Genomic DNA, 13,401 nt, shown 5'->3' on the forward strand with positions numbered 1-13,401 from the left:
CCCGCTGCTCCCCTCAGCAGTGTACTTCGTCGATCTGCCTGTTCTGCTCCCCACTCTGTCTCTGGTGATGTCTCTCGCCGCCCCTGAGCCTCTGGCCTGTACCCCAGCTCTGTATGCACAAATAAATAAATCTTAAAAAAATAAAAAGTTCATCTCCCTAAATTATCAATAAAAGTGTATCTTTAAAAAAAATGAGTTGTAAATATGATAAACAAGAATAAATTTCAAAACAGTGAAAGAAACAACTTCTTAATAAGCTGAGGTATGTCATTCACCTGCAAATGGAGTAGAAGAGAAAGTGGCTATAGATTTGCCAACAGATATAGCATATAGAACATATTGAAGAAAACCATACTCTCAAGTCTTTGAGCAAAACTAGATCTTATACTTAACAAACACATTGTGCAAATATGGGTTAACTTTCCTTTTCAAACAAAATGTGAAGGGCTTTAATATTTTAACTTTGTTATCAAAAGTTAAGAAAGGAAAGAGGAATAAAGTGTGGTATTCCAGAAAAAGAATACTGAGCTTGGAAATTTTGTATGCTTGTGAGGGAATATAAACAACATTGAGGGACTAAAGCAACGATTATGATAATGGTGATCTTTGGGAGTAGGAAAGTAGGCTTGAATAAAATATCAGATAATAACACTTAAAAGGGGAGAGGAATATTTAGAATTAAGATGTTCTAAAGATTTTTTTATTGTTCAGAAAGATGGTAGACATATTGTCTAAATGAAATTTTGTTAACTCAAATTGGCAAATTGAAAATTTTGGCATATTCTAGAGTAAATGAATAGAAGGCAGTATAGAAAGTAGAGGGGGAAAGAATATAAATAAAAAGAAAGTGTAAAATTAAATATTTGTATATCTTGGCTCTTTTACCTAGAAAACTTGGATGTAACTGTAAATGAACTAGCAAACAAAATTTACAATATTTTATGTGAAAGCCTGTATACAACGTCGTGGTAGTGAAAAAAACTGAATGTTAAATGGATAAATAAATTTTGGTTTATTCATGAAATGAAACACTATATACAATTAAAATAAATGAACTCTATCTACATATGCCAACATGGCTAAATTCCCAAAATATTGAATGAAAATTCACTTGTAATGAAAATGTAAAGGATTTTTTTTTGTAATTTTTTTTTCAGACAGAATGGGAATATAGCCTTTATATGGTATAAAAAATGCAAACTACAAAATATGAAGATCATGTACTTTCCAACTTCAGAATACTAACTCACATGAGAATGAAGCAATAGACTTGGATGAAGTTTTAGCTACATAAGCATTCTATTTTCTTAAAAATGCCAATTTCAAGGGAATATGGGAATATTTGTTTAATCTTATTTGGTAGTAGATGAATATCTTATATTTTCCATACTTAGTTGTAAATTTGAATAATTTGCACTACAAAATAAAAGAAAACCTTTTCATATCCAACTACATATATTACAGAAATGTTTTTAAACAGGTTGCTCCAAACAGTTTGTTATTCAAAATCTACTTAGCTAAAACTTACACATACAAAGCAAATGACACCCTCTCTAAAGTACTTTAGTTAAATATTAAACAGTTTTTCCAATGATACTCTAATTGTTCACGAATATTTTAGAATCCATATTTCTGTAATTTTATAAACCACTTTGTTCTGGTGGATGGCCATGAAAATAATATGGTTTTATACAAAAGCTTGTATATTGCTTCATCAGTGCTCACTCATGCAATTACTAGCAGGCAGATTGAAGGCCACCCCGAGACCCCTAAACCCGCATCTAAAGGGTTCTCCCTCCTCCACATAAAGACAAAACTAACTCTTAGTGCATAAGCCCTGCACTAAATAAAAAAAAAAAAAAAGACTTTAATTCAATTAGTGTGCAATAGAGAACAGAAAGGATAATAGTGTCCAATAGAAGAATCAAAAAGTTACATGCCTGCAGGGGTAAATACTGAGCCAAATAGGGTTGCCCAAAATCAGCCTAGAAAGTTTGCCACAGTCTAAAGTACCTTCTAGCAGGGAGCCATAAGAAAGGGACAGAAGAGGCCAGACACATCTGGAAGGAGAGGAGCAAAGTGAAAACACAGTTGATATAAAGGCTGCCACTGTCAGTCTGCCAAGGCTCTCTCACCCACGTGTCATCCAAACGTCCCCTTCATGGCCCCTCAGTCCCTGGTGCCAGTGTAAGAAGCAAGTTCATCACTTTCCTCCCAGGTCTCTCAGCTCCTTGGGTCCTCTAAGTCTTCTCGCTAAGTCTTTTCTCTGAAGTCTTTTTAGCTTCCCCTTATGCTCAGCTCCACCCTTCATTAGGTGGGGCAGGGAGAAGGAACCTCCCCGTTTTAGATTCCGCTGTTACACAATCACTGTTTCCGTGGTGTGAGTTGTGTTCACACGCCATAGGGACCCTTCGACTCAACACTGAGCAGTGCAGAAGTCCCTAGTTAACTAGGTAGTTGTTTGATGTTCTAGGTCATTCTCAACATGAAATTAACCTTAAAAAGGGAACTAAAAGTCATGAGGGAAATAGCATAGTCTCCTGATGGTAGAATTCATAGAAAACAAACAAACAAACAAAAACAAGTGTACCACATAAAATAGTCCAAATGTAAAAAGAAAATTAGGAAAGAAATTTCAAATTTTATATTTAGATTATAAGAGTAGAACAAAAACAGTCCCTCCTTAGTGGCACAGAGGGTTAAAGCACATCACTACAAGCCAACAGTAGCCACTTCAGTGTGGGTTCAATCCCCGTCCTTGCAGTGACCCATATGGTGTGGCAGACCTCTCCTGTCTGGCCCGCTGCTCCCCTCAGCAGTGAACTTTGTTGATCTGCCTGTTCTGCTCCCCACTCTGTCTCTGGTGACTCCTCTCACTATCTTTGCACCTCTGGCCTGTACCCCAGCTCTGTATGCATAAATAAATAAATCTTAAACACAATTAAAGTTAAAAAAAAAAAAGTAGAACAAAAGCAAATAGACATAAAGAAAGGGCTTAAGATGGAGACAAAGAGCAAAACAGAGAGACATTACACAGGGACACTCTACTAACAGTAGTAACTAAGACTCAGTGCAAAATAAAACAATGCAAAGTGCTTTTAAAGGCCACCTCTACGAAGCAGAGCATTAAGAATGAGAAAGACCAAAAAGAAGGATGATCTGCCATGGATGCTTTCAAATTCCACCGGACAAAAGGGCAGATATATAACAGCCGTCGCAAATGCCACTTGCATTATGCCATATCCAGCCTTTTAATTCCAATTAAGTACACTGAATTCTTTGACACATGCAGCGCTCAAAAGGACACATTTCCAGCACTCTCTTAAGAGAATTCATTAGAACTTTTCTTTCCCATCTGGCTGCAGGAAACCTTCAGTGCCTCGCCGCAATGGTTTGTCCTTCAGAAGGAAGAGGACTATTTTAATTCTGTGCCTGCAAGTCAGCTCCCAGACAAGATGGAACTTGCCTCCTGAAAGCTTCAGTTAAAATGCTATAATGAACGCCACAGCAGATCGCAAGTATTGTAATGTGTCAGATGTTTATCCCCTAAAGAAGTCTGCACGAAGATCCCTGGGTATGCAAGATAAATGAGCTGGGGTGCACCAGGCAGTGATTAAGAGCTTGGATTGCAGCTCACACAGAGCTGGGCTTAAACCCTGCCCAGGTGGTGTGCCAGGGAGGCCCCTGAGCCTGCCTTTGCTATGGGCCTCCCTGTCCCCGGCTGTTCAAGATACAAACAGCACCTGCAAGCGCAGGTTTGATCGGGAGAAGTAGATGGGAAAGGTCTGGTTCAGACAGGGTCAAATGGCTTCCTCTGGCTAGGCCTCCCAGAGACCAGGTGAGTAGCAGTGTGATGAGGTTCCCAAACTCACCACCCCCCATCCTACCTTCCTGACTTGGCCTGAAAATCTGGATCCAGAATGTCACATCACAGGGGAGGCTTCCCTGACTTCAGAGCAAGCAGTTCCATCTGCCACGCACTCTCTGAGTTTCCCTTCATGTGGGTGAGGTGGGTGCTGTCTCCTCACTGTAACAGCTAAGTGCCCTGCACAGTCATACCTAGAGAAACTGACCAAGATTGCCTCTGGCAAAGAGCTTTCAGGAAAATACTGGAACATAGTCTATGAAATGATAAATGAGCGATGATTATTAAAAATGATTAAACTTATAATTGGCTCCTGAAACCTGGCCCATCTGTTTCTGCACCCGGGACTTGGCAGGCAGTGGAAACAAGGGCACCCTCTCCTTAGTACCTGAATTAAGTTGTAGCTGAGTCACCCGTCCTGCTCCTCCGTGAGGTGAGCAGCTCCTGTTCTATCGAGCATGTGTATATCTCATGGAAAGGACTTTCTTCCCTGACAGAAAGGGAGTGGTTGGCAGAAAGCATGGCGGTGTGGAGCAGTTATACAACATGAGGGAAGAAAAGAGAAGAGGCGGCCTCCGACCTTCCAGAGCCCAGCCACCGGCAACACCTGCAGAGCCTTCTCTTCTATGCCACAATTGTGTTCCTAAGATCGGTGGCACTGAGCTATTGCCACAATGGTGGGCACAGGGTGTCTCCTGAAGGCCCTAAGCCCACGGCGAGCACAGTTAACACCACCACAGTGAGTAACCACGGGTCCATCACCAGCAGAACAATGTCTCCCCACCCCCAAATCCAGCTTCTGAATTTGCTAAATGGGAGGGAAACATCAGAATGTTAAGTGCTGAACTATAAGAATGGAACCCTCAATACTTAGTGACAATGCGGACGCCAACCTTATTTGACCGAGACACACAGCCCTGGTTCCAATTACTACGGATCTTGAGCATTTTTTCGAAAAACACCCTGTCCCTGCAGTTCAGTCCACAAGTCTGCGATCCCAAGTGATTCTTGAGACCCCTGGGTGGACACCACGTCCTTCCTCCTCTACCAGGTGTGGGTAATTGTGTTCCACCAGACTGCATGTTCAGGAAATGCATCGTTCTCCCAGTGGGTTATAAGACATATAATTCTTTTGGTGGACAGTAGAAAGAGATCTTGCATAAATATATTAACTTTTCTAAGCAACAAGGAAAAAACAGGTCATATACTCACAGTCCACAGAGGCCAAAACAACGTCACCTCAGGTGAAGGCTTGCAATAGTTGAGTGAGTGGAGGGCGGCGGGGCCCACAGGTCCTTGTCCTGTGGCGCTTCCTCTAGGGTTTTACAGCTCCAGTTCCAGACATTGTCCTTTCTCCCAAAGGCCAAATCAAAACTTCCCAACAGTTGCAGCTCCTGGGTGGTTGTGAACCATCACTCAACATCTCTAGACCCACTTGACCCCTGGCGGCTGACTGGCTCTTGCCTGGACATCCCTGGGGCCCTGGCGTCCCAGTGTAAGAAGAGGGAAGCCAGGCTGCCGCGGGAGGTGGAGCCGGCGCGCCATCCAATTTGCTCCCAGTCAGGTCACTCCACACCTCCACAGGACAGGAGCAGGGTATGGTGGCTGCACTTCCTGCTCCTCTGGACAGCTGACTGGACGCCAAGAGGTTGAGACCTCTGAAACTTCAGCAGGGCGGGGTCTGTGCAGAGGAAACTCTGGTAGATAAGAATTCAGCTTTAATCAAAATTCCCTAGGCTACAGGGCGATGTTAATGTGCACCTCAGCATACTTCATTCAGTGAAATAGAAGGCGGCGGACAGTGCACAGATTGTGCTTTGCTGTCTCTGCTGAGTAGAGTTTAAAAGCCCTCTATGTTGTTCTTGCAAAGAGTTTACCTGCTAGTGTAGATTATAGCTCGTTCTTTCCTACTCATTGTGGACCTCCTGAGAGCCTCGCTCCGAAAGAGTATCAGATGTTTTCACCCTTCTGTTGAAGGGTGTGTGTTTTTTTTCCTCTGCTCAAGATAGCAGTTGACTGGCCATTTATCTGCCTTTGATGCTAAGAGCTCGTTTCCTTCACTATAATAGTATCATGCATGTATTTTCTGTTTCGTCTTTGAGGTTCACAGGTAAGAGCAAGCAAGATCTTTAGCAAAAATGCCTCACAAATGTCCATGTGAGGGGCCTCCCCTGGTGCTTCAAGGGGTTAAGTCTCAACTCTGCCTGCAGCCACTGCAGCACAAGTTTGATTCCCGGCCAGGGAGCTGACCCACAGGGCGCAGCAGATCTCTCCTGTCTCTCTGCTGCTCCCCTCGGCAGTTCACTTCAGTAGATCCACCTGTTCTGTTCCGCACTCTGTCTCTGTTGAAACCTCTCACTCCACACTGCTGGCCTGCACCCCAGCTCCGGTATGCATAAATCAACCTTTTTAAAAAATGCCCAAGTGGAAGAGATTTTATGCAATCATCTAGGGAGTTTCCACACCTGTGTTGGAGTTTTCATCAATCTCACCACAGTGTTACATGGTAAAAACTGCTCCATGCTGGGTCACCAATAAAACATGAATTATAGGTAATCATCTCATCAGAGTTAAGTTCTTTTTGTTTTAAAAATATGAATCGTGCCTTAAGGAAAACTTCTATTTTCAAAGAGGAGTCTTTTCTGATTACCCTTGAATCTGCAGCTTATTCTCAAATGCCCCTGAGAAACCAAACAGCTGTTGCATCCTCAGCAGAACTGTGGGTGCCAAAAGCTGTACTTAGACTTCCCATTGTAGCCCAGCAGGGCCACCCAAGTGACATTTCCGGGGAGTAGAATAGACTTCCAGTAAATTAGTAAACTTATACCACAAACAGAAATACTCAATTGAATATTTATAAGAAATAAAAAATTGAAGGTATATTGAAAAGAAAATAGCTTTTATTGTTGAAATGCCTAATGCTTCCAGCTAATAGTTTAAACGAAAAATCAGGATGTTGTTGGAAGAGGAGAGTAATTAACATTTTATGAGTAACTGTGCAATCGTGTTTGTTATTATTAAAGGAAAAAGAAAAGGAAATACTACCAAATGTGCTTTGCTCATTTTGATTTGGGAGCTGGGTGGAAAGAACATTGAACCAGGAGTCGTAAGTTTGGCATGTGACCTCTGGACCTTGACTTCCTGCTCTGCAGAGTGAGAAATGGGGTTCAGCTAGATGCCACCCCTGCATGACTGGGCTCATGTCAAGCCTCTTCCTCAAAGCTTCTGATACAGGTGGTCTGGGAGATCCATTCTGAGCATTCTGGGGTTCTCACTAAATCAGGGCAGTATTTAGCTCAGGCAAAACTAAGGTACAGGTCAAACTAGTTGAAGAGCTGGCAGCACTTAGCATGAGAGAAAAAAGGAGGGAGAGCTGCTGGAAAACATGAGAAGCGAACTGCCCTACTCAAGGAGGCAGTGGGGAGCACCCTTGAGCTTGTCCCATAAAACACAGTCTTTTCTGTATTTTGAAGGCTTTTGACTTGTTTGGTGTGTGTGTGTGTGTGTGTGTGTGTGAGAGAGAAAGGGTGGGGTGATCTACAAACAGTTTGATTTCCCCTTCCTTTCCCAATGAGGGCACCTCTGCTCCATTTTAAATGTCAGTTCAGTAGCTAAAACCTATTTGATGGGCCCTCCTTGGTGGCGCAGTGGGTTAAGCATAGTACTAAGAAGCTAAAGCCACTTCAGCACGAGTTCAATCCCTGCCCTGGAGGTCACCCACAGCGCACAGCAGACCTCTCCTGACCCGCCCACTGCTCCCCTCAGCAGTGTACTTCATCAGTTGGCCTGTTCTGCTCCCCACTCTGTCCCTGGTGAATCCTCTCACCACCCCTGCACCTCTGGCTTGTACCCCAGTTCTGTATGCATAAATAAATAAATCTTTTAAAAAATATTTTAACAATCTATTCTAACACTGTGTATTAGAAACTGGTAACTGTATTTGCTCCCAATTTCTGTATCTGTTAATGCCATTGCCTGTCTCCAATCACCCAAGTTCAAAGCCCATGTCTAGAGATCACCTACCTGCCAGTCCTTTTATATTTCATTTTACTTTTTTCTTAGTGCTTCACCCCTGTATTCACTTCCTGATCACAATCACCAAAATTATTGCAATGACCTTTTTGCTGATCTTCTTCATTCTGCAGTGCTGGTCAAAAGAAGCTTTCTGGTTCCTACTTCTTAACCTGCTGTTTCTTTTTACAAAATCATACTTTTGATTCTTCACCTCTATGTGATGACATCAGATTCTTTAGCCAGAGTTGAAAGGTTCTCAATAGTTCAAGCTCAAAGTAACATTAAAGATCATCTCATTTTACCTGTCTGTTCATAGTCTATAGTTGAGACAAATCAGTATATCACGTACCTGAGTCCATGATTCTTTTTATCTGATTTGTCACACTGTCATATAAAACATTGCCATGTATGCTCCTGAGTTTCTATTTTCAATAGTTGAAAAAATAACAGAGAAGATAAAACTACATACTTCTATGTTCCTAACACAATTATTTCAATTTCTATACCATTTTTTCTCTTTTAATATTCTATATGCACATGCATCTGTTTAGATAGTCAATTCTATTTATTTTCACAGTCTAGTTACAAACTCTTCCTACTTGGTCACATAATCATATAGTTTCATTTTAATAGTTACATCATTTTTCATCTAGTAGATGTGTCATAATACACTTAACTTTTATGTATCACTAGACTGTTGGGTTCTAATTTTTAGTCATTATAAAAAATGTTGCAGTCTTTAGTTACTATAAGTAATGATGCAATTAATAGTTCCATGTATATACACCATTCTCTCTTGAGTTTATTACCTTTGGATAACTTTCCATATCCAGTCAAAGATAGAAAAACTTGATAGTTTTTTGATGTACAATGACAAATTGTTTTCCAAAAAGTTTATACCAATAGTACTGTCTCCAATATGTACAAGTACAATATTTTTCCTACAGACTCACTGACTTATGAAAAATACACCTGATTAACATATTAATTTTCATATTTTCATACTAGGAGATATCAATGATTTTCATGCTATGTTTAATTATTATGTTTTCCTCTTATACAATTTGTCTAGGTAATTTGTGGTCTAGATTTTCAAATTCAAAAGGTTGTAGACCATGTCAGCCCTCATTTTCTTCTCTAGAATAAAAGTTACACATTATTCCTGATACATAGATAGAACTCTCTATATATTGCTGTGAATAAAAAATATATTTTTAACAATTCACATGAGAAGGAGCATGTGAATCTTTTTCATAGTTACAATTTTTAGTTTCACTTTAGTTCAATATTGTTTGAGAAGACAAAAAATTATTATAGAAATTTTTGCAATTTTCTTTGTTGGAAATAACCTTATAAACTAAAAGTTGTACTTTATAGACATGATAACAAATAAATTGAAATTGTGCTTATTTATTTTTTCTATTTGTTGTTAGTTTCCTTCTGGGGATACATTCTTTCCATTATTCAACATCTGTCATATGTGTCTTTTCCTACATTTTTCTGGTGTTGGGTTATCTGCCAAAAACAAAGTGACTGGCAACTGAGAGCTGAAGTTTTTGGTTTGGAACCCACCAGCAACCTGAGCTCTGCTTGGGCATGAAAGGCCAGAGCAGGAGGGATCTAAGTGGATCTGGCTAACATTTTAGGATTCTGGATTATGTAAGCTGTGCTTTATCTTAGCCACACCCTATTCCTGCTACAGTAACAGTCCTCTACTATTATTATCTGGTCCTATCATGGGGTACTTGGCATTTGAATGACTGTTTTGGTAGAGGGGCATTTTGATAGGGGTATTTTGATATGACCTAGAAAAGCAAAGCATTGAATTGTAGGTGCATTTCAATGACCCAGAGTGTGCAGCAATGCTCTTAGTCCACATAACCCCACCCCATGTCCCAATTCCTTCCCCTGTCCATCCCGGAGCACCTCAGCAAGCTCAACAGAATGTTTAGCTCCAAAGCTTCTACTCATCAGTATTGGGTTATGTTTTATGTCTCCATCATCAGAGTCTTTGCAATCCCCTAAACCACCTTAGTTTGAAGGGCTTTTCTGATCCTCGCCAGTGGCCCCGTCCATCCGGATAGTGGCCTATCACCAACTCCAAACAGGGCCACTCCCGAGCTCTGCCCCAGGACCTGCCCACACAGTGCTCTACCAGCAGGTCTTGGACATTTTCTCCTGAACTTTCTGCCTCTCTGCTGGGTCCTTCCCTGTTACCGTTGCCCGTGTGTCTGTGTTCTGTCGTCACGCGGCCTTTGTCGCTCATCCATCAAGGTAGCCGGAATTCTATCAACTCCATGCTGAAATGGGGCAGCCTCTGCCTTGAATTTCCCTGATCACTGCTCCATTCCATGATGTCACACCACCCCACCCTCCAGGGGGCCCCCATTCTATGGCACTGGCTCAACTTAGGTTACTGGAAAGTTATTTTTGATCGTGGTCTATCTAATCTTCACTAAATTACAATGTCCTTGAAAGCAAGAATGAGGCTACTTCCTATTTATGGTTTCTAAATCACATGTACTCTCTTATGCTTTCACACAGAAAAAAATCTTTTAATAATAGATTAATTATGTCCTATCATCTTTCTCTAGCCTTTCTCTTTGTATATCAAAAGTCCTTTGCTTCTTTTAAGTGTAGCTATTAAACATTACTTAGCCTTAGTTTAGTTTGTTTCTACAGAAGGAAGAAAACACCAAAGCAAGAAAAAAGGCAGGGTGTTTATTTAAATCTTATACTTCCCCCCTATATTTGATATCTTACTTCTCCAAGAAGACTTCCCTCACTGAAACTTAAAGTGTGTAGCTACTTCCCCATTTGAAATTTCCTCTTCTACACAGTTATGCTTTATATATGAGCCCAGCACCCTCCTATTATCCCTTGTTCTCCAAACAGAGTAGGTTTTAGAAGAAGCACTGATTGGCTGACTTCATGGCATAAGTGTTATGTCTTATCACACTCAGCCTGCCATCGCTGCAGCCTTAGTTTGATGCCCGGTCAGGAAACTGACCCACATGGTGCAGCAGGCTTCTCCTGTCTTATCCACTGCTTCCTTAGCAGTATATTTGAGGAGATCCCCCTGTTCTGCTCCCACTCTGTCTCTGGTGGATCCTCTCATCCTCCCCACTCTGCGCTTCTTGTCTACACCCCACCCAGTTCTTCTATGCAATAACAATAATAACAATAGTTTTAAAATAATAATAATAGTGTTTTAATAGCAATAACAGCAATAGAGTTTTTTAAAGAAATTCATGAAGTTGTATTGATAATTTAGGTTTCTGAGTATTATAATTTTAAATCCTTCACTTCCTTTTGTTTTCAGCAGTGGGGGAGCATCTGTGTGAATCTACCTGCACAGTCTTGTTCTGTTCTTCTTGTCAGAATTTGCACAGTAGCTAGCAGAACTAGGATGCGATGGTGTGTGGGTAGGCCAGGAAATTCAATGGATCCAATAGAGATCAAAAACCAAATAATGGGCCCTCCGTGGTGGCGCAGCGGGTTAAAGCACTGCACTGAGAAGCTAAAGCCACTTCCACATGAGTTCGATCCCTGCCTGCCCCGGAGGTGACCACATGGCGTGGCAGACCTCTCCTGACCCGCCCGCTGCTCTCCTCAGCAGTGTACTTCGTCCATCTGCCTGTTCTGCTCCCCACTCTGTCTCTGGTGAAGCCTCTCACCGCCCCTGAGCCTCTGGCCTGTACCCCAGTTCTGTATGTACAAATAAATAAAAATCTTAAAAAAAAATAAACAAATAATGTTTCTTTATTATCCCAAAGCAGACAATGGACAACCCATCTCCTTTTATTTCTGAGTGTGTACTTATCAGGGATTCTGACATGTAATAATGATCTTTTATTCATTGGGCTGGCCTAATGTGCACATAGCATTAGATATTATTTATCCTTCATAAATGTTAGTGCTGCTGATTCAGTTACTATGAGTGGTATTACCACAGCTATATAGATCAAAACAAACATTGCCTTTTTTTCTTCATGCTGTGTACACAACCCACACAGGCAAGGAAGGGAAATGCTCTATAACCTCTACCCACGCCAAACAAATGTTCATTAAAGTCTTTGAAAATGACAGGATTGTATTATCAGTGTTATTAAAATGAGGTAATGTCTTCATCATAATGAATCAAAAATTCAGATGCATGGAAAAGAAAAAAAAAACAAAACACAACCCCTGAGCCTAAGTGTGGAAATAGAGATCTTATCTTGAGCAAAATAGTGACTGTGGGTCTCAAGAGATGTGTTTCAAGGGAAATAGCAATTCTGTACCATCCTCCTGCTCATGCACGTCTGTGCGGTCTTGGATCATGCCTGTGCTCTGCAGGGAAAGAAAGTTCATGTTGATAGGAAGTAGATTAACCACCGCAGATGGTGGCTGCCAATTGCCAAGGCCAACTTGAATAAGGAACTGGCTTCCGAACTGCAAAACTCATCAAACCCTTAGAAATGAAACCCCCAGCCATTCGCCGGATTTATTTAAATTCTTTTTAAATTGTTTGCTATTTACTGCGGCCTCACCTATTTGTTAAACAATTCATAGTTTTTTGTTTTCTTTTTTTAAGATTTATTTATGCATAGAGAACTGGGGTACAAGCCAGAGGTGCAGGGGGGTGAGAGGATTCACCAGGGACAGAGTGGGGAGCAGAACAGGTAGACTGATGAGGTACACTACTGAGGGAGGCAGCAGGCAGGTCAGGAGAAGTCTGCAGTGCCATGTGGGTCACCTCTAGGACCAGGAATGAACTCACACTGAAGTGGCTGCAGCCAGCTTGCAGTGCTGTGTACTAACCCATTGCGCCACCAGGGAGGGCCTCATAGTTGTTTATTATAAAAAGTTTTAACAAGAATTTAATCTCCACTGTTTCCCAAATTTGCTCTGAAATCTGCTCATAGCTTCATTAGCTCTACTTGAAAGAGAAGAAATTGAGAATATGAGTGTTACAGCAACTTGAGCAAGGACAGACCAGTGAAAATGGGCAGAAAGCTGAAATGCAGACCCACATACCAACTCTCTGACCTGTGTTTATCCAGATCACACGTTTCTACTTTTTGCCGGTAGATTCATAAGTAACTTAACCCCAACTGCTGCAAAGATCTGAACTCAACATGGAAATTTTGATAATGGTACCTTTTTTGCTAAAAGAGTTTCTGTAGGAATTAACATTTATATCCTCCTGATAAGATACTCCAGGGTGTATAACACAGACAAGCAATGATATGCCTTCGCAGTTAATGGCACTCAGTCAAAACTACCAGGGCATGTGCCATTATTAGGTCATCATACCCACTCTGGAGTATCTTACAGCTTAATTGTTCCTTCTTCCATTCCAGAAACCAGCAAAAGACATATTTTGCTAATGTTTCTGCTTTGTTAATGAGTTCAGAATGGATGAACACATGTGTTCTGCCTAGCAAGCATGTATCCAGAAATAAATGCAGGTCGCATAATCCCCAATTCCAGCTTGCATATTTTGCTAGAAAATGTTTGGCATGTCTAAAAGTGAAGAT

The sequence above is a fragment of the Condylura cristata genome, unplaced genomic scaffold (genome assembly GCF_000260355.1).
Source record: "Condylura cristata isolate star-nosed mole 26May11 unplaced genomic scaffold, ConCri1.0 scaffold00001, whole genome shotgun sequence".
Classification (NCBI taxonomy): domain Eukaryota; kingdom Metazoa; phylum Chordata; class Mammalia; order Eulipotyphla; family Talpidae; genus Condylura; species Condylura cristata.